This window comes from Rana temporaria, chromosome 7, assembly GCF_905171775.1.
Source record: "Rana temporaria chromosome 7, aRanTem1.1, whole genome shotgun sequence".
In the NCBI taxonomy this organism is placed as follows: domain Eukaryota; kingdom Metazoa; phylum Chordata; class Amphibia; order Anura; family Ranidae; genus Rana; species Rana temporaria.
This window is the reverse complement of record NC_053495.1, coordinates 481,452-504,048: the sequence shown is the minus strand read 5'-3', so window position 1 is coordinate 504,048 and position 22,597 is coordinate 481,452. Positions and strand designations below refer to the sequence as shown.

The following is a 22,597-nucleotide window of genomic DNA, read 5'->3' as shown; positions in this document are numbered from 1 at the left end:
TTCCAGAGATCACCCCGAGAATTCCAGAGAGCACCTGAGATTTCCAGAGATCACCCCGAGATTTCCAGAGATCACCCCGAGATTTCCAGAGATCGCCCCGAGATTTCCAGAGATCACCCAGAGAATTCCAGAGATCACCCCGAGATTTACAGAGAGCATCCCGAGATTTCCAGAGATCACCCCGAGAATATGAGAGATCAACCCGAGAATTCCAGAGATCACCCCGAGATTTACAAAGATAACCCCGAGATTTCCAGAGATCACCCCGAGATTTCCAGAGATCACCCTGAGATTTCCAGAGATCACCCCGAGATTTCCAGAGATCACCCGATAATTCCAGAGATCACCCCGAGATTTCCAGAGATCACCCCCGAGATTTACAGAGATCACCCCGAGATTTACAGAGATCACCCCGAGATTTCCAGAGATAACCCCGAGATTTCCAGAGAGCACCCCGAGATTTCCAGAGATCGCCCCGAGATTTCCAGAGATCACCCTGAGATTTCCAGAGATCGCCCCGATAATTCCAGAGATCACCCCGAGATTTCCAGAGATCGCCCCGAGATTTCCAGAGATCACCCCAAGATTTACAGAGATCACCCCGAGAATTCCAGAGATCAACCCCGAGAATTCCAGAGATCACCCCGAGATTTCCAGAGATCACCCCGAGATTTCCAGAGATCACCCCGAGATTTACAGAGAGCACCCCGATAATTCCAGAGATCGCCCCGAGATTTCCAGAGATCACCCCGAGATTTCCAGAGATCACCCCGAGATTTCCAGAGATCACCCGATAATTCCAGAGATCACCCCGAGATTTCCAGAGATCACCCCCGAGATTTACAGAGATCACCCCGAGATTTACAGAGATCACCCCGAGATTTCCAGAGATCACCCCGAGATTTACAGAGAGCACCCCGATAATTCCAGAGATCGCTCCGATAATTCCAGAGATCGCCCCGAGATTTCCAGAGATCACCCCGAGATTTCCAGAGATTTCCAGAGATCACCCCGAGATTTCCAGAGATCACCCCGAGATTTCCAGAGATCACCCGATAATTCCAGAGATCACCCCGAGATTTCCAGAGATCACCCCCGAGATTTACAGAGATCACCCCGAGATTTACAGAGATCACCCCGAGATTTCCAGAGATAACCCCGAGATTTCCAGAGAGCACCCCGAGATTTCCAGAGATCGCCCCGAGATTTCCAGAGATCACCCCGAGATTTCCAGAGATCACCCCGAGATTTCCAGAGATCACCCCGAGAATTCCAGAGATCACCCCGAGATTTCCAGAGATCGCCCCGAGATTTCCAGAGATCACCCCGAGATTTCCAGAGATCACCCTGAGATTTCCAGAGATCACCCCGAGATTTACAGAGATCACCCCGATAATTCCAGAGATCGCCCCGATAATTCCAGAGATCGCCCCGAGATTTCCAGAGAGCACCCCGAGAATTCCAGAGATCGCCCCGAGATTTCCAGAGATCATCCCGAGAATTCCAGAGGTCACCCCGATAATTCCAGAGATCACCCCGAGAATTCCAGAGATCGCCCCGAGATTTCCAGAGATCACCCCGAGATTTCCAGAGATCGCCCCGAGATTTCCAGAGATCACCCCGAGAATTCCAGAGATCACCCCGAGATTTACAGAGATCACCCCGAGAATTCCTGAGATCTCCCGATAATTCCAGAGATCACCCCCCCCCCCCGAGATTTCCAGAGATCACCCCGAGATTTACAGAGATCGCCCCGAGATTTCCAGAGATAACCCCGAGATTTCCAGAGAGCACCCCGAGAATATGAGAGATCACCCCGAGATTTCCAGAGATCACCCCGAGAATTCCAGAGATCACCCCGAGATTTCCAGAGATCACCCCGAGATTTCCAGAGATCACCCCGAGATTTCCAGAGATAACCCCGAGATTTCCAGAGAGCACCCCGAGAATATGAGAGATCACCCCGAGATTTCCAGAGATCACCCCGAGATTTCCAGAGATCACCCCGAGAATTCCAGAGAACACCCCGAGATTTCCAGAGATCACCCCGAGATTTACAGAGAGCACCCCGAGAATTCCAGAGATCACCCCGAGATTTCCATTTCCTGTATATTGTGTGCGGATTTATTCCGGCAGACTGACCAAGTTCCTGTCAGGTTTGTAACGTTCCGGCTCCCTGTCTGGACCTCTGCGGTGAGACTTCGGTGTTTGCTGATGGCGGCTGGCCGGAGAGATAGATCCGCCCCTCCCCCCTCCACGATCCTCAGATATGAATATTGATGGCGGGATCGGCGACTCTTCCTCATAATGTAACTTTTATGTTTTCACTTTACTGGACCTTTAATTTTACTGCTGATGAAAAATAAATGACGGCGGACATTAGCGGCGGATAAATGTGCGCAGAAGTTTTAGCCACTCGCTTTTGCATTTATTGTGTGCTATCGATCGGCTGATTGGTTAAATGATCTAATAATTGGCTCGTTAATCAATGGATATGTCTTATTCGATAGACTGAAAGTATCCATCTGTCCGTCCGTCATAATCATCGATCGCACATAAAATTTATGGATTGTGCCGCCACGTCTGCAGCGCTGGTTCTGCGTGAATCATTCATCGCTCTGTTTACCGGCGGCGGCACCGGAGATATCCGGGAAGAACGGTATATGGAATGTGATGTGGGGGGTGTCGCTGCTCATGGACATCGTACAGATATCACCGGTCTTCTACGTTTATGGCCGACCACCAATTCCACCATAATGACCTCACACTCCACAGATCCTCCAATGACTCGTATACTTTGCACTGAATATTAGAACTTTTCTTCTCGCTATCTCTTTGTTCTTCTTGTCGGGATCTGAGGGCTTGTGCTGTCTCCAGTCCTGACGAAGGGGGTTTTCATCACCGAAATATGTTGGATGTTTGTCTTTGTATCGGATTTGATGAAAACACTCGAACTGGACTGAACTTATCGCTGTGGTGATCCCACAGCTCTGGCTCCCTCATGTCAGAGAGGCTCAGAGGTGTTGGATGGAGGGGAGCATTCATCAGGGCTCAGAGGTGTTGGATGGAGGGGAGCATTCATCAGGGCTCAGAGGTGTTGGATGGAGGGGAGCATTCATCAGGGCTCAGAGGTGTTGGGGGAGCATTCATCAGGGCTCAGAGGTGTTGGATGGAGGGGAGCATTCATCAGGGCTCAGAAGTGTTGGATGGAGGGGAGCATTCATCAGGGCTCAGAGGTGTTGGATGGAGGGGAGCATTCATCAGGGCTCAGAGTTGTTGGATGGAGGGGAGCATTCATCAGGGCTCAGAGGTGTTGGATGGAGGGGAGCATTCATCAGGGCTCAGAGGTGTTGGATGGAGGGGAGCATTCATCAGGGCTCAGAGGTGTTGGATGGAGGGGAGCATTCATCAGGGCTCAGAGTTGTTGGATGGAGGGGAGCATTCATCAGGGCTCAGAGGTGTTGGATGGAGGGGAGCATTCATCAGGGCTCAGAGATGTTGGATGGAGGGGAGCATTCATCAGGGCTCAGAGGTGTTGGATGGAGGGGAGCATTCATCAGGGCTCAGAGTTGTTGGATGGAGGGGAGCATTCATCAGGGCTCAGAGGTGTTAGATGGAGGGGAGCATTCATCAGGGCTCAGAGGTGTTAGATGGAGGGGATCATTCATCAGGGCTCAGAGGTGTTGGATGGAGGGGTGTCTTCATCAGGGCTCAGAGGTGTTGGATGGAGGAGGAGCATTCATCAGGGCTCAGAGGTGTTAGATGGAGGGGAGCATTCATCAGGGCTCAGAGGTGTTGGATGGAGGGGAGCATTCATCAGGGCTCAGAGGTGTTGGATGGAGGGGAGCATTCATCAGGGCTCAGAGGTGTTGGATGGAGGGGAGCATTCATCAGGGCTCAGAGGTGTTAGATGGAGGGGAGCATTCATCAGGGCTCAGAGGTGTTGGATGGAGGGGAGCATTCATCAGGGCTCCGAGGTGTTGGATGGAGGGGAGCATTCATCAGGGATCAGAGGTGTTGGATGGAGGGGAGCATTCATCTGGGCTCAGAGGTGTTGGATGGAGGGGAGCATTCATCAGGGCTCAGAGGTGTTAGATGGAGGGGAGCATTCATCAGGACTCAGAGGTGTTGGATGGAGGGGAGCATTCATCAGGGCTCAGAGGTGTTGGATGGAGGGGAGCATTCATCAGGGCTCAGAGGTGTTGGATGGAGGGGAGCATTCATCAGGGCTCAGAGGTGTTGGATGGAGGGGAGCATTCATCAGGGCTCAGAGGTGTTGGACAGGAGAGAGCCTTCAGCAGGGCTCAGAGGTGTTAGATGGAGGGGAGCATTCATCAGGGCTCGGAGGTGTTGGATGGAGGGGAGCATTCATCAGGGCTCAGAGGTGTTGGATGGAGGGGTGTCTTCATCAGGGCTCAGAGGTGTTGGATGGAGGGGAGCATTCATCAGGGCTCAGAGATGTTGGATGGAGGGGAGCATTCATCAGGGCTCAGAGGTGTTGGATGGAGGGGAGCATTCATCAGGGCTCAGAGGTGTTAGATGGAGGGGAGCATTCATCAGGGCTCAGAGGTGTTGGATGGAGGGGAGCATTCATCAGGGCTCAGAGGTGTTGGATGGAGGGGAGCATTCATCAGGGCTCAGAGGTGTTGGTTGAAGGGGAGCATTCATCAGGGCTCAGAGGTGTTGGATGGAGGGGAGCATTCATCAGGGATCAGAGGTGTTGGATGGAGGGGAGCATTCATCAGGGCTCAGAGGTGTTGGATGGAGGGGAGCATTCATCAGGGCTCAGAGATGTTGGATGGAGGGGAGCATTCATCAGGGCTCAGAGGTGTTGGTTGAAGGGGAGCATTCATCAGGGCTCAGAGGTGTTGGATGGAGGGGAGCATTCATCAGGGCTCAGAGGTGTTGGACAGGAGAGAGCCTTCAGCAGGGCTCAGAGGTGTTAGATGAAGGGGAGCATTCATCAGGGCTCAGAGGTGTTGGATGGAGGGGAGCATTCATCGGGGCTCAGAGGTGTTGGACAGGAGAGAGCCTTCAGCAGGGCTCAGAGGTGTTGGATGGAGGGGAGCATTCATCAGGGCTCAGAGGTGTTGGATGGAGGGGAGCATTCATCAGGGCTCAGAGATGTTGGATGGAGGGGAGCATTCATCAGGGCTCAGAGGTGTTGGATGGAGGGGAGCATTCATCAGGGCTCAGAGGTGTTGGATGGAGGGGTGTCTTCATCAGGGCTCAGAGGTGTTAGATGGAGGGGAGCATTCATCAGGGCTCAGAGGTGTTGGATGGAGGGGAGCATTCATCAGGGATCAGAGGTGTTGGATGGAGGGGAGCATTCATCAGGGCTCAGAGGTGTTGGATGGAGGGGAGCATTCATCAGGGCTCAGAGGTGTTGGACAGGAGAGAGCCTTCAGCAGGGCTCAGAGGTGTTAGATGAAGGGGAGCATTCATCAGGGCTCAGAGGTGTTGGATGGAGGGGAGCATTCATCGGGGCTCAGAGGTGTTGGACAGGAGAGAGCCTTCAGCAGGGCTCAGAGGTGTTGGATGGAGGGGAGCATTCATCAGGGCTCAGAGGTGTTGGATGGAGGGGAGCATTCATCAGGGCTCAGAGATGTTGGATGGAGGGGAGCATTCATCAGGGCTCAGAGGTGTTGGATGGAGGGGAGCATTCATCAGGGCTCAGAGGTGTTGGATGGAGGGGTGTCTTCATCAGGGCTCAGAGGTGTTAGATGGAGGGGAGCATTCATCAGGGCTCAGAGGTGTTGGATGGAGGGGAGCATTCATCAGGGATCAGAGGTGTTGGATGGAGGGGAGCATTCATCAGGGCTCAGAGGTGTTGGATGGAGGGGAGCATTCATCAGGGCTCAGAGGTGTTGGATGGAGGGGAGCATTCATCAGGGCTCAGAGGTGTTGGATGGAGGGGAGCATTCATGGGGGCTCAGAGGTGTTGGACAGGAGAGAGCCTTCAGCAGGGCTCAGAGGTGTTAGATGGAGGGGAGCATTCATTAGGGCTCAGAGGTGTTGGATGGAGGGGAGCATTCATCAGGGCTCAGAGGTGTTGGATGGAGGGGAGCATTCATCAGGGCTCAGAGGTGTTGGATGGAGGGGTGTCTTCATCAGGGCTCAGAGGTGTTAGATGGAGGGGAGCATTCATCAGGGCTCAGAGGTGTTGGATGGAGGGGAGCATTCATCAGGGCTCAGAGGTGTTGGATGGAGGGGAGCATTCATCAGGGCTCAGAGATGTTAGATGGAGGGGAGCATTCATCAGGGCTCAGGGATGTTAGATGGAGGGGAGCATTCATCAGGGCTCAGAGGTGTTGGATGGAGGGGAGCATTCATCAGGGCTCAGAGGTGTTGGATGGAGGGGAGCATTCATCAGGGCTCAGAGGTGTTGAACAGGAGAGAGCATTCATCAGGGCTCAGAGGTGTTGGATGGAGGGGAGCATTCATCAGGGCTCAGAGGTGTTGGATGGAGGGGAGCATTCATCAGGGCTCAGAGATGTTAGATGGAGGGGAGCATTCATCAGGGCTCAGGGATGTTAGATGGAGGGGAGCATTCATCAGGGCTCAGAGGTGTTGGATGGAGGGGAGCATTCATCAGGGCTCAGAGGTGTTGGATGGAGGGGAGCATTCATCAGGGCTCAGAGGTGTTGGACAGGAGAGAGCCTTCAGCAGGGCTCAGAGTTGTTGGATGGAGGGGAGCATTCATCAGGGCTCAGAGGTGTTGGATGGAGGGGAGCATTCATCAGGGCTCAGAGGTGTTGGATGGAGGGGAGCATTCATCAGGGCTCAGAGGTGTTGGATGGAGGGGAGCATTCATCAGGGCTCAGAGGTGTTGGACAGGAGAGAGCCTTCAGCAGGGCTCAGAGTTGTTGGATGGAGGGGAGCATTCATCAGGGCTCGGAGGTGTTGGATGGAGGGGAGCATTCATCAGGGCTCGGAGGTGTTGGATGGAGGGGAGCATTCATCAGGGCTCAGAGGTGTTGGATGGAGGGGAGCATTTATCAGGGCTCAGAAGTGTTAGATGGAGGGGAGCATTCATCAGGGCTCAGAGATGTTAGATGGAGGGGAGCATTCATCAGGGCTCAGAGATGTTAGATGGAGGGGAGCATTCATCAGGGCTCAGAGGTGTTGGATGGAGGGGAGCATTCATCAGGGCTCAGAGGTGTTGGATGGAGGGGAGCATTCATCAGGGCTCCGAGGTGTTAGATGGAGGGGTGTCTTCATCAGGGCTCAGAGGTGTTGGATGGAGGGGAGCATTCATCAGGGCTCAGAGGTGTTGGATGGAGGGGAGCATTCATCAGGGCTCAGAGGTGTTGGATGGAGGGGAGCATTCATCAGGGCTCCGAGGTGTTAGATGGAGGGGTGTCTTCATCAGGGCTCAGAGGTGTTGGATGGAGGGGAGCATTCATCAGGGCTCAGAGGTGTTGGATGGAGGGGAGCATTCATCAGGGCTCAGAGGTGTTGGATGGAGGGGAGCATTCATCAGGGCTCAGAGATGTTAGATGGAGGGGAGCATTCATCAGGGCTCAGGGATGTTAGATGGAGGGGAGCATTCATCAGGGCTCAGAGGTGTTGGATGGAGGGGAGCATTCATCAGGGCTCAGAGGTGTTGGATGGAGGGGAGCATTCATCAGGGCTCAGAGGTGTTGAACAGGAGAGAGCATTCATCAGGGCTCAGAGGTGTTGGATGGAGGGGAGCATTCATCAGGGCTCAGAGGTGTTGGATGGAGGGGAGCATTCATCAGGGCTCAGAGATGTTAGATGGAGGGGAGCATTCATCAGGGCTCAGGGATGTTAGATGGAGGGGAGCATTCATCAGGGCTCAGAGGTGTTGGATGGAGGGGAGCATTCATCAGGGCTCAGAGGTGTTGGATGGAGGGGAGCATTCATCAGGGCTCAGAGGTGTTGGACAGGAGAGAGCCTTCAGCAGGGCTCAGAGTTGTTGGATGGAGGGGAGCATTCATCAGGGCTCAGAGGTGTTGGATGGAGGGGAGCATTCATCAGGGCTCAGAGGTGTTGGATGGAGGGGAGCATTCATCAGGGCTCAGAGGTGTTGGATGGAGGGGAGCATTCATCAGGGCTCAGAGGTGTTGGACAGGAGAGAGCCTTCAGCAGGGCTCAGAGTTGTTGGATGGAGGGGAGCATTCATCAGGGCTCGGAGGTGTTGGATGGAGGGGAGCATTCATCAGGGCTCGGAGGTGTTGGATGGAGGGGAGCATTCATCAGGGCTCAGAGGTGTTGGATGGAGGGGAGCATTCATCAGGGCTCAGAAGTGTTAGATGGAGGGGAGCATTCATCAGGGCTCAGAGATGTTAGATGGAGGGGAGCATTCATCAGGGCTCAGAGATGTTAGATGGAGGGGAGCATTCATCAGGGCTCAGAGGTGTTGGATGGAGGGGAGCATTCATCAGGGCTCAGAGGTGTTGGATGGAGGGGAGCATTCATCAGGGCTCTGAGGTGTTAGATGGAGGGGTGTCTTCATCAGGGCTCAGAGGTGTTGGATGGAGGGGAGCATTCATCAGGGCTCAGAGGTGTTAGATGGAGGGGAGCATTCATCAGGGATCAGAGATGTTAGATGGAGGGGAGCATTCATCAGGGATCAGAGGTGTTGGATGGAGGAGGAGCATTCATCAGGGCTCAGAGGTGTTGGATGGAGGGGAGCATTCATCAGGGCTCAGAGGTGTTGGATGGAGGGGAGCATTCATCAGGGCTCAGAGGTGTTGGATGGAGGGGAGCATTCATCAGGGCTCAGAGGTGTTGGATGGAGGGGAGCATTCATCAGGGCTCAGAGGTCTTGGACAGGAGAGAGCCTTCATCAGGGCTCAGAAGTGATGGATGCAGAGTTGCCTTCATTACGGCTTGAAGCAATTTTCTCCGGATACATATTACTAAGTGTTTAGAACACCTCTGAGCCCTGATGAAGGGGACTTTTTGAACCCTGAAATGTGTTGAATGTTCTCACTTCAAGTAATAAACTGTAGACTGCAGTGCTGGCTCTCCTACATCTCCGACAGCCATAACACCTGACAGGGGCCCTACCCATCCCCCAATCAATCCAAAGCTAAGCTGGAAAAGGCTTTGGCTGGAGTTGGGCTTTATTGGTGTCATGTGATGAGTTCCATTTTCTTAGTTTGGTTGGAGTCTTCCTTTAAGTTCTCCAGCAACCTTGGCCTAGAAGCTCACGCTCTGCTCGGGGGGCCATGTGGTGCACTAAGCTGGCACTTGGCCAGGCGGACTTGTGGAAATATCTGGAGACCTCGTCCTCCATCACCCGTCATGTTCTGTCTAATGAAATGTCAACTCCAATTAGCAGGTCCTGAGAGATTCTCCAGCGTTATCATTATTAATCCCGTCCAATCCCCAGCGAGGCCTCCGGCCATCCAACGCAGAGATATCATTCCGAGCCGCTAGCATGGGGGATGGTCTCCGGGGAGCTGATATGGATTCCATCACAATGAGATCTAATTCCCCGCACACACCATCGGAATGAGATCTAATTCCGCGCACACACCATCAGAATGAGATCTCATTCCGCGCACACACCATCAGAATGAGATCTAATTCCGCGCACACACCATCAGAATGAGATCTAATTCCGCGCACACACCATCAGAATGAGATCTCATTCCGCGCACACACCATCAGAATGAGATCTCATTCCGCGCACACACCATCAGAATGAGATCTAATTCCGCGCACACACCATCAGAATGAGATCTCATTCCGCGCACACACCATCGGAATGAGATCTAATTCCGCGCACACACCATCAGAATGAGATCTCATTCCGCGCACACACCATCAGAATGAGATCTCATTCCGCGCACACACCATCAGAATGAGATCTAATTCCGCGCACACACCATCAGAATGAGATCTAATTCCCCGCACACACCATCAGATTTTCCGCCAGCAAAAGTCCGATGAGAGCTTTTGTGTGTCGGCTCCATCGCACTTTTGCTGTCGGAATTTCCGCCAACAAAAGATTGAGAGCCGGTTCTCTATTTTATCCAACGGAAATTCCGATCGTCTGTAGCAATGCCGACGTGCAAAGTTCCAACGCATGCTCGGAAACATTTTGACGCATGCTCGGAATCATTGAACTTCATTTTCTCGGCTCGTTGTAGTGTTGTACATCACAACGTTCTTGACGGTCAAAAGTTCAGAGAACATTTGTGTGACCGTGTGCAAAACAAGCTTGAGCGGAATTTCCACATCCAAGGTTCTTCCGACGGAAAATCCGATCGTGTGTATGGGGCATAAGAGTATTAGTTCTCTTATAGGAGGCCCATCCTCACATTCCTCTGCATTCCTCTTGTCGGCTTTCCTGAGACAAGAGCAATGCAGAGAGACCTAAGGATGCAACATGTCTCCTTGCTAGCTGCGTTGTCGGATAGCTGTGGGGGGATGGGGATTGGATAGGAGATGAAGACCGGGGGAGTGCTGTGATAAACACCTGGCAGGGGGTCTCGTTACTCAGCATGAGGGACTTCACAGGAAAAGAAACCGAATTTTCAGAGCCGATTCTTTCCTTCCCCCGGGAAGTTCCGGGTGTCGGTGATTGGACCGGACGCTCTGATATTGTCAACTTTAAGTTGTGTTTATTGCCTTCTGCATCACGTTTCACACTGTGAGAGGTATATACTGTACAGAGAGGTATATACTATATAATACAGAGAGGTATATACAATACAGAGAGGTATATACAATACAGAGAGGTATATACTATACAGAGAGGTATATACTATACAGAGAGGTATATACAATACAGAGAGGTATATACAATACAGAGAGGTATATACTGTACGGAGAGGTATATACAATACAGAGAGGTATATACTGTACGGAGAGGTATATACAATACAGAGAGGTATATACTGTACAGAGAGGTATATACTATACAGAGAGGTATATACTATACAGAGAGGTATATACAATACAGAGAGGTATATACAATACAGAGAGGTATATACTGTACGGAGAGGTATATACAATACAGAGAGGTATATACTGTACGGAGAGGTATATACAATACAGAGAGGTATATACTGTACAGAGAGGTATATACTATACAGAGAGGTATATACTATACAGAGAGGTATATACAATACAGAGAGGTATATACAATACAGAGAGGTATATACAATACAGAGAGGTATATACTATATACAATACAGAGAGGTATATACTATATACAATACAGAGAGGTATATACAATACAGAGAGGTATATACAATACAGAGAGGTATATATATTATATACAGATAGTGATTGATGGTGACCCCTCCCCCACCATGGCAGAATCGACACAAATATAAAAGGCTCTTTCCCCGAATGGAGGGAAATGCGTCGTTATCGGGATCTCTTGTCAGCCGATCTCTGACGCGTTCCATCTTGGGAAATAATCCGGTGACTCATTGCGCCAGGAGATGAAGATAAAAGACTTCTATATAGAGGATGATCCCCTCCCCCTCATACTGGGGGGTTCAGTAACATTAATGTGCGTTGCATTGAGGCCAATGCTCCGCAAGGGACCTAAAACCTGCGCAATTTCCCTGACAGGGAGCAGAGTGGTGTGTTACCCACTTCCCCTCCGGAAGATTTACCCCCCTTCATGACCAGGGCATGTTTTACTATTCAGCACTGCGGTACTTTCCCTGGTAATTGCGCGGTCATGTGACACAGAACACAAATTACATTTATATCCACGATCAGACACCGGGAAGAACCCATCCATGACCAGACACCGGGAAGAACCCATCCATGACCAGACACCGGGAAGAACCCATCCACGATCAGACACCGGGAAGAACCCATCCACGATCAGACACCGGGAAGAACCCATCCATGATCAGACACCAGGAAGGAGCCATCCACGATCAGACACCGGGAAGAACCCATCCACGATCAGACACCGGGAAGAACCCATCCATGATCAGACACCGGGAGGAGCCATCCACGACCAGACACCGGGAAGAACCCATCCACGACCAGACACCGGGAAGAACCCATACATGATCAGACACCGGGAGGAGCCATCCATGACCAGACACTGGGAAGAACCCATCCACGATCAGACACCGGGAGGAGCCATCCACGATCAGACACCCGAAAGGAGCCATCCACGATCAGACACAGGGAAGGAGCCATCCACGACCAGACACCGGGAGGAACCATCCACGACCAGACACCGGGAAGAACCCATCCACGACCAGACACCGGGAAGAACCCATCCACGACCAGACACCGGGAAGAACCCATCCACGACCAGACACCGGGAAGAACCCATCCACGACCAGACACCGGGAAGAACCCATCCACGACCAGACACCGGGAAGAACCCATCCATGATCAGACACCGGGAAGGACCCATCCACGACCAGACACCGGGAGGAACCCATCCACGATCAGACACCGGGAAGAACCCATCCACGACCAGACACCGGGAAGAAGCCATCCACGATCAGACACCGGGAAGAACCCATCCACGACCAGACACCGGGAAGAACCCATCCACGACCAGACACCGGGAAGAACCCATCCACGACCAGACACCGGGAAGAACCCATCCATGATCAGACACCGGGAAGGACCCATCCACGACCAGACACCGGGAGGAACCCATCCACGATCAGACACCGGGAAGAACCCATCCACGACCAGACACCGGGAAGAAGCCATCCACGATCAGACACCGGGAAGAACCCATCCACGACCAGACACCGGGAAGAACCCATCCATGATCAGACACCGGGAAGGGCCCATCCACGACCAGACACCGGGAGGAACCCATCCACGATCAGACACCGGGAGGAACCCATCCATGATCAGACACCGGGAAGAAGCCATCCACGACCAGACACCGGGAAGAACCCATCCATGATCAGACACCGGGAAGGAGCCATCCATGACCAGACACCGGGAGGAACCATCCACGATCAGACACCGGGAAGGAGCCATCCACGATCAGACATCGGGAAGAACCCATCCACGATCAGACACCAGGAGGAACCCATCCATGACCAGAGAACAGGAAGAACCCATCCACGATCAGACACCGGGAAGGAGCCATCCACGATCAGACACCGGGAAGGAGCAATCCACGATCAGACACCGGGAGGAACCCATCCACGATCAGACACCGGGAAGGAGCAATCCACGATCAGACACCGGGAGGAACCCATCCACGATCAGACACCGGGAAGAACCCATCCATGATCAGACACCGGGAAGAACCCATCCATGACCAGACACCGGGAAGAACCCATCCACGATCAGACACTGGGAAGAACCCATCCACGATCAGACACCGGAAGGAGCCATCCACGATCAGACACCGGGAGGAACCCATCCATGGTCAGACACCGGGAAGGAGCCATCCATGACCAGACACCGGGAAGAACCAATCCACGATCAGACACCGGGAAGGTGCCATCCACGATCAGACACCGGGAAGGTGCCATCCACGACCAGACACCGGGAAGGTGCCATCCACGATCAGACATCGGGAAGGTGCCATCCACGACCAGACACCGGGAAGGAGCCATCCACGACCAGACACCGGGAAGAACCCATCCATGACCAGACACCGGGAAGAACCCATCCATGATCAGACACCGGGAAGGAGCCATCCACGATCAGACACCGGGAAGGAGCCATCCACGATCAGACACCGGGAAGGAGCCATCCACGATCAGACACCGGGAAGGAGCCATCCACGATCAGACACCGGGAAGGAGCCATCCACGATCAGACACCGGGAAGGAGCCATCCACGATCAGACACCGGGAAGGAGCCATCCACGATCAGACACCGGGAAGGAGCCATCCACGATCAGACACCGGGAAGGAGCCATCCACAATCAGACACTGGGAAGGAGCCATCCACGATCAGACTCAGGGAAGGAGCCATCCACGACCAGACACCGGGAAGAACCCATCCACGATCAGACACTGGGAAGGAGCCATCCACGACCAGACACCGGGAACGAGACATCCATGATCAGACCCCGGGAAGAACCCTTCCATGATCAGACACCGGGAAGAACCCTTCCATGATCAGACACCGGGAAGAACCCATCCATGATCAGACACCGGGAAGGAGCCATCCACGATCAGACACCAGGGAGGAGCCATCCACGATCAGACACCAGGGAGGAGCCATCCACAATCAGACACTGGGAAGGAGCCATCCACGACCAGACACCGGGAGGAGCCATCCACGATCAGACACCGGGAGGAGCCATCCACGATCAGACACCGGGAAGAACCCTTCCATGATCAGACACTGGGAAGGAGCCATCCACAATCAGACACCGGGAAGGAGCCATCCACGATCAGACACCGGGAAGGAGCCATCCACGATCAGACACCGGGAAGGAGCCATCCACAATCAGACACTGGGAAGGAGCCATCCACGACCAGACACCGGGAGGAGCCATCCACGACCAGACACCGGGAGGAGCCATCCACGATCAGACACCGGGGAGGTGCCATCCACAATCAGACACCTGGAAGGAGCCATCCACGACCAGACACCGGGGGGAGCCATCCACGATCAGACACTGGGAAGAACCCATCCACGATCAGACACCGGGAAGAACCCATCCACGATCGGACACCGGGAGGAGCGATCCACGATCAGATCTTTATGAATAATTTCCCTTCTCATGTGTAAAGAAACATTGTTTCAATTTCAAAATTGGAAACATAAAGAGTCGCCTGTGATGACCGGCCTGTGGATTGCAGAGCGTGGAAAATGGTTTTCTCTTTACCAAACAAACACTTTAATTAATTCTGTTATCAAAGCGCCGGCGCGGTTTCCTGTGTAGCGCCAGGTGGCGTGTAATGGAACGGAGCGATAAGAATTCACTTCCCACAACTTACTTCTGTTTGAAGACTTTGTTCCGGAAGGTTCCGCTGATTTACATAGAAACTGCTGAGCTTTCTGTTTGCGGAATTTCAATGCGTTTGTGTTCGGGGATAAACGTCCCAAACACGGTTTGGTGAGAAAAAATAATAAATCTATGGAAACTGATTTAAAGAAATTCGGATCATAAAAAAAACGGCTGAACTGGCGATACGTGAGAGAAATGCTGCGCAGGAAAGACGTTCCATTTAAAGGGTCCCGTCACCGCGATGTCCCAATGTGGGGAATTTTACTAAGAAATGTATGGGGGAGGGGAGGAGCTCAAGTATGGGGGAGGGAGGAGCTCAGGTATGGGGGAGGGGAGGAGCTCAGGTATGGGGGGGAGGGAGGAGCTCAGGTATGGGGGAGGGGAGGAGCTCAAGTATGGGGGAGGGAGGAGCTCAGGTATGGGAAGGGGAGGAGCTCAGGTATGGGGGAGGGAGGAGCTTAGGTATGGGGGAGGGGAGGAGCTCAGGTATGGGGAGGGAGGAGCTCGGGTATGGATGGAGGAAGGATATCAGGTATGGGGGAGGGAGGAACTCAGGTATGGGGGAGGGAGGAGCTCAGGTATGGGGGAGGGGAGGAGCTCAGGTATGGGGGAGGGAGGAGCTCAGGTATGGGGGAGGGAGGAGCTCAGGTATGGGAAGGGGAGGAGCTCAGGTATGGGGGGAGAACTTCTGGGGGATCTAGGATGGAGAAGGACCTGGGGGTCCTAGTAGATGAGGCTCAGCAATGGGGGAGGGAGGAGCTCAGGTATGGGGGAAGGAGGAGCTCAGGTATGGGGGGGAGGGAGGAGCTCAGGTATGGGGGGGGGAACCTCTGGGGGTCCTAGTAGATGATCGGCTCAGCAATGACAAGCTGCTGCTAACAAAGCAAACAGAATATTGGCATTAAAAAGGGAACAACTTCAGAGATAAAATGATAATTCTCTCCTCTACAAGACTCTGGTCCGGCCGCACCTGGAGTATGCCGTCCAGTTCTGGGGAACCAGTCCTCGGGAAGGATGTACTGGAAATGGACAGAGTACAAAGAAGGACAACAAAGCTAATTAAGGGTCTGGAGGAGGAATGGAGGATATTAGTGATGAGGAAAGGTTATTCTCTCTGGAGAAGAGACGGGGGAGGGGAGAGGATTTCACAAATACCGAACTGGTGACCCCCCAATAGGGAGAAAACTTTTCCACGGAAGGGAGTTTAATAATAAGACACATGGCCCCTCATTAAAATTAGAAGAAAAGAGGTTTAACCTTAAACTATGTAGAGGGTTCTTTAGTGTAAGAGCGGCAAGGATGTGGAATTCCCTTCCACAGGCGGTGGTCTCAGAGGGGGAGGGGCATCAATGGTTTCTGTAACGGCTACCCACTGGTAGTGAGGGGTATCGGCCGTTGGCGACGTCCTTCTCCCTGGCAAGCTGCGATATGCAGGTACCGCCGGTATATCCCATCGAACGCCCTTCGAAGAAACGAGACGGGCTACGTTTGAAGGGTCAAGCAGACTGACTTTATTTGGCATATTTCACCTGCTTATATCTGCTTACAACTGTTACAAGAACAATGACAGTTTCCGCCCCCCCCTTCATCCAGTAGGGGGCTTCAACACAGACCCCCTGAAACAATGACATCTCCTTGAATTAATCACTTGACCAGTCTCTAGACGCTTCGGCACCGCAAACCACTTAACATTTCCTGGCCAGGCACATTCCTTTCTCAATAGAATTCAATTAACCTTTAAAACAATTATCACTCACACATAATCCCCATCAGCATACACCTCACAGGGGGCTGTTACCTACACAAGAGAGAGTTCATTAGCTATGCAAAGGGAACATTAGCATTCAGCAATGAAAGAGATTTGTCCAATTAACCCTTTGAGCTCAGAATACAATGCGGTACATCCAATTGTGACAAGCCATGCAGTTCCTTGTAGTCCTTCCTGCATGAAGATTATAACTGTCCCGGCAGCATACATATGTCCGTTACAGTTTCAATAAACGATTAGATAATCACCTGAAGGAGCCCAACATACAGAGAGATACAATGTAACACTGACATCCAATCACACAGAGGGGGGGGGGGACTTTTTCATACAACCTGGAAAGTTCGGGATAAATGAAATATAAAAATGAAATAATAAGAATCGGGATTTCGGAGACGAAATCTTAGGAAGATCTTTCAGTTCTGAATGCCGTTCGTCGCAGCGATGCGTTCCCAGGGCGCCGCCCCCTTTGGCCCAGACGGCGGCTCGTGGCTCCGGAGCGCAGGAGAGGTTCTGATCCCACATCCTGGCGGAGATCTCCTCCCGACCCGTCTCCATAACCGAGGATAAGTGCCGCCATTTGTTTCCCTCCTGTCCCCGGGGCGCCTTCCTTTGTCACCGCTCAGCCCGCGCTCCATCGAGCAATTCACAGCGCAAGACGGGAAAGCCGAGGCACGCCGCCACCGAACGGGAGGGAATCCGCCCTGAGCGCCGAAAGGACTTCTCTCAGGAGCGACACAACGACTCCATTCACCTGAAATAAGAACAATAATAATAACAAGAACTATAATAATAATAATCTGATTATAACGCGTCTTTGGTGATTTTTCGGTGAATTATAACGATTATTTTCACATTTTCTCTTCTCTATGGGGGGGGGGGGGGGGGGGACGTCCTTCTGTTCCTTGTTGTTGAATATAAAATGGACACATTGGCGCGGATTCGCGTAGCACTTACGCCAACATATCTCGAGATACGCAGAGTAAGTGTAAGTATGTGCCATCGTATCTGTGCGCCGTGCTCATAAACTGAGATACGCATGAAAATAGGCTTCATCCGACGGACGTAACTTTCCTACGCTGTCTATTGTGGGCGCATATTTACGCCGCTGGGCGCATGTGCTGCTCCCATTGATTTTCTATGCACATATGCAAATGAGGGAGATACGTCGATATACAAACTTAGCTGCGCCCGGCGCATAATATACGCGGTTTGCGTAAGTCGTACGTCCGGCGTAAAGTTATTCCCCATATAGGAGGCGCAACCCATGCAAAGGTATGGACCAGGGAACAGCCGCCGTATTTTACGTTGTTTACGTTGTACGTGAATGGAGCTGGGTGTAGATTCTGAGCATGCGCACTGGGATGCGTCCACGGGACGGAGCATGCGCCGTTTGTTTTAAGTACTTGTCTGGCCCATCATTTGCATGGGGTCACGCCTCATTAGCATGGCTCACGGTGATATCAGAGGAAGACATTTCAGTCCAGGGGGAGGAGCCGGGGGAGGGGTGGATGTTAAGACTGAATGGGGGCGGAGTTTTATTATAAAGTCACCCCTGAGCTCCAATCAGTGTAGGGTGACTACCAATCAGGGACACCCCCCCCCTCCTTCCAAAAATCAGCTTGTGCTGTAACGAATCACAGCACAGTGATTGGACACAAGAGGCGGGATTTATGATTTCTCCAATCACAAGCAGGGGGCGGGACTGTGCTCCTCCAGGCATTCCCGCCCAGGACAAGTACTGTCAGTAAAGCGGTGATGTGGCTCCTTTTTTGGGGGCATCGGATTGGCCCCCGGGGGGGGGGGGGGGGCAGTTTTATTCGGGGACACTGTATTGTCCTGGAATGAAGGTGCCCGGGACAGACCTGCAAAGGGCGGGACACATGGTCACCCTAGTCAGTGACTCTGCAGGGGGAGGCATTTCCTCAGTCTCCCCTCCCCCAGTGATCAGACATTAGAGTGAAATATTGATTTTCGGAGGAGATCCAAACGTAACGTTTTTCCGTCTATCAGAAGATTGCAGATCTTCTCCGCGCAGTGCGGGGGACGGAGGAGATCACGTGACGGCGGCGGACAGATCACTGTGATGGATCCTCCTCCGCGCACATCGCGCGAGGTGGTCCCTTCATACGGAGATGCGTTTCGTCACCTCGGAGGCGTGGAACGATGATGTCATATCCGGGGGGGGTGGAGCTGAGTTGTGATTGGCGGTGACGTCTCCTGTCATTGCGAGGATCGGGAATGGCGCCCACTTGTAGCGTCTCTGGCTCCGCCCTTCAGACGGCGATTATCGGGAGAGGCGGAGATGACCGACGTCTGGGACATCCGAACCCCCATCATAGGAAGTTCTGATCTCAGGGCGTACATTCGCCATCCGGGACGCAGATCCTGCGCCAATCACATCGTACCGCGGATGAAGTCGCAGTGTACAGAGACGCCAACAATCCCCCATAATTCCAACTTTATTGTTCAAAATCCCTCGCTGTGCCTAGGCTGAGATGATGTCATCAGTCTGCTGCAGGCAGCAGGAAGCATTTCCTCAGTCTCCCCTCCCCCCAGTGATCAGATTTGTATGCATTAAATGGCTTTGCAAACTCAGATATTACCTTGTAAAAGTAGCTGTGACATCATCACTGCGCTGTACATAACCATACAGAGAAAAGAGCTGCGGGAGGGGCCCAGCAGGCTCCACCCACTATTGGAGGGGGTGGAGACAAGACCAGTCCCCCTGTACAAGGAGGGAGGGCAGCAGTGGGCGGTCTTTATTACAGATCTGGAGGAAGAAGTCACATGACCGATGGTGACAAATGAAGGAGGATCAGTCGGGGGAGGGGAAGACCTACAAATATCCGCCGAGCCGGAACAATCCGGATTTATTTGGGGTCGCGGCGTCTTGTAGAAGACGTGTAAGTCACAGAAGTCTCGCTGTGAGCGCCGCGCGTTCCGATATGAGGTCACCGCTGTCAGCTGACCTGCCATACTCCCCTCCCCCGCTGAGCGCCCTTTAATAACTCGCCAGACTTCTTCTATCCCCTCCCCCTCCCTATAGAAATCAATAGATGGAGGAGATACAAATCCCCATATGATACATTGTGGTGAGGAGAGGATCCCCCATATGATACATTGTGGTGAGGAGAGGATCCCCCATATGATACATTGTGGTGAGGAGGGGATCCCCCATATGATACATTGTGGTGAGGAGGGGATCCCCCATATGATACATTGTGAGGAGGAGAGGATCCCCCATATGATACATTGTGGTGAGGGGATCCCCCATATGATACATTGTGGTGAGGGGAGGATCCCCCATATGATACATTGTGGTGAGGAGGGGATCCCCCATATGATACATTGTGGTGAGGGGAGGATCCCCCATATGATACATTGTGGTGAGGGGATCCCCCATATGATACATTGTGGTGAGGAGAGGATCCCCCATATGATACATTGTGAGGAGGAGAGGATCCCCCATATGATACATTGTGGTGAGGAGGGGATCCCCCATATGATACATTGTGGTGAGGAGGGGATCCCCCATATGATACATTGTGAGGAGGAGAGGATCCCCCATATGATACATTGTGGTGAGGAGAGGATCCCCCATATGATACATTGTGGTGAGGAGGGGATCCCCCATATGATACATTGTGGTGAGGAGAGGATCCTCCATATGATACATTGTGGTGAGGAGGGGATCCCCCATATGATACATTGTGGTGAGGAGAGGATCCCCCATATGATACATTGTGGTGAGGAGAGGATCCCCCATATGATACATTGTGGTGAGGAGGGGATCCCCCATATGATACATTGTGGTGAGGAGGGGATCCCCCATATGATACATTGTGGTGAGGAGAGGATCCCCCATATGATACATTGTGGTGAGGAGAGGATCCCCCATATGATACATTGTGGTGAGGAGGGGATCCCCCATATGATACATTGTGGTGAGGAGGGGATCCCCCATATGATACATTGTGGTGAGGAGAGGATCCCCCATATGATACATTGTGGTGAGGAGGGGATCCCCCATATGATACATTGTGGTGAGGAGAGGATCCCCCATATGATACATTGTGGTGAGGAGGGGATCCCCCATATGATACATTGTGGAGAGGATCCCCCATATGATACATTGTGGTGAGGAGAGGATCCCCCATATGATACATTGTGGTGAGGAGAGGATCCCCCATATGATACATTGTGAGGAGGGGATCCCCCATATGATACATTGTGAGGAGGGGATCCCCCATATGATACATTGTGGAGAGGAGAGGATCCCCCATATGATACATTGTGGTGAGGAGAGGATCCCCCATATGATACATTGTGGTGAGGAGGGAATCCCCCATATGATACATTGTGGAGAGGAGAGGATCCCCCATATGATACATTGTGGAGAGGAGAGGATCCCCCATATGATACATTGTGGTGAGGAGAGGATCCCCCATATGATACATTGTGGTGAGGAGGGGATCCCCCATATGATACATTGTGGTGAGGAGAGGATCCCCCATATGATACATTGTGGTGAGGATCCCCCATATGATACATTGTGGTGAGGAGGGGATCCCCCATATGATACATTGTGGTGAGGAGGGGATCCCCCATATGATACATTGTGGAGAGGAGAGGATCCCCCATATGATACATTGTGGTGAGGATCCCCCATATGATACATTGTGGAGAGGAGAGGATCCCCGATATGATACATTGTGGTGAGGAGAGGATCCCCCATATGATACATTGTGGTGAGGAGGGGATCCCCCATATGATACATTGTGGTGAGGAGAGGATCCCCCATATGATACATTGTGGTGAGGAGGGGATCCCCCATATGATACATTGTGGTGAGGAGGGGATCCCCCATATGATACATTGTGGTGAGGAGGGGATCCCCCATATGATACATTGTGGAGAGGAGAGGATCCCCCATATGATACATTGTGGTGAGGAGGGGATCCCCCATATGATACATTGTGGAGAGGAGAGGATCCCCGATATGATACATTGTGGTGAGGAGAGGATCCCCCATATGATACATTGTGGTGAGGAGGGGATCCCCCATATGATACATTGTGGTGAGGAGGGGATCCCCCATATGATACATTGTGGTGAGGAGAGGATCCCCCATATGATACATTGTGGTGAGGAGGGGATCCCCCATATGATACATTGTGGTGAGGAGGGGATCCCCCATATGATACATTGTGGTGAGGAGAGGATCCCCCATATGATACATTGTGGTGAGGAGGGGATCCCCCATATGATACATTGTGGTGAGGAGGGGATCCCCCATATGATACATTGTGGTGAGGGGAGGATCCCCCATATGATACATTGTGGTGAGGGGATCCCCCATATGATACATTGTGGTGAGGAGAGGATCCCCCATATGATACATTGTGAGGAGGAGAGGATCCCCCATATGATACATTGTGGTGAGGAGGGGATCCCCCATATGATACATTGTGGTGAGGAGGGGATCCCCCATATGATACATTGTGAGGAGGAGAGGATCCCCCATATGATACATTGTGGTGAGGAGAGGATCCCCCATATGATACATTGTGGTGAGGAGGGGATCCCCCATATGATACATTGTGGTGAGGAGAGGATCCTCCATATGATACATTGTGGTGAGGAGGGGATCCCCCATATGATACATTGTGGTGAGGAGAGGATCCCCCATATGATACATTGTGGTGAGGAGAGGATCCCCCATATGATACATTGTGGTGAGGAGGGGATCCCCCATATGATACATTGTGGTGAGGAGGGGATCCCCCATATGATACATTGTGGTGAGGAGAGGATCCCCCATATGATACATTGTGGTGAGGAGAGGATCCCCCATATGATACATTGTGGTGAGGAGGGGATCCCCCATATGATACATTGTGGTGAGGAGGGGATCCCCCATATGATACATTGTGGTG

The 22,597-nt window shown here is 52.3% G+C and overlaps 1 protein-coding gene and 2 long non-coding RNA genes across 3 annotated transcripts in view; all 3 read left to right on the top strand.

Moving 5' to 3' along the window:
* GRM7 (glutamate metabotropic receptor 7) overlaps positions 1 to 22,597 on the top strand; it is a 353,299-nt gene that overhangs the window by 291,906 nt on the left and 38,796 nt on the right. The gene's annotated exons all lie outside the window — the stretch shown is intronic.
* Positions 5,454 to 6,931, top strand: LOC120944889. Its single transcript, XR_005750523.1, has 3 exons — positions 5,454 to 6,641; positions 6,716 to 6,826; positions 6,901 to 6,931. It is a non-coding gene; the product is annotated as an uncharacterized LOC120944889 (long non-coding RNA).
* On the top strand, positions 7,372 to 8,189 carry LOC120944890. The gene is made up of 3 exons (XR_005750524.1): positions 7,372 to 7,899; positions 7,974 to 8,084; positions 8,159 to 8,189. It is a non-coding gene; the product is annotated as an uncharacterized LOC120944890 (long non-coding RNA).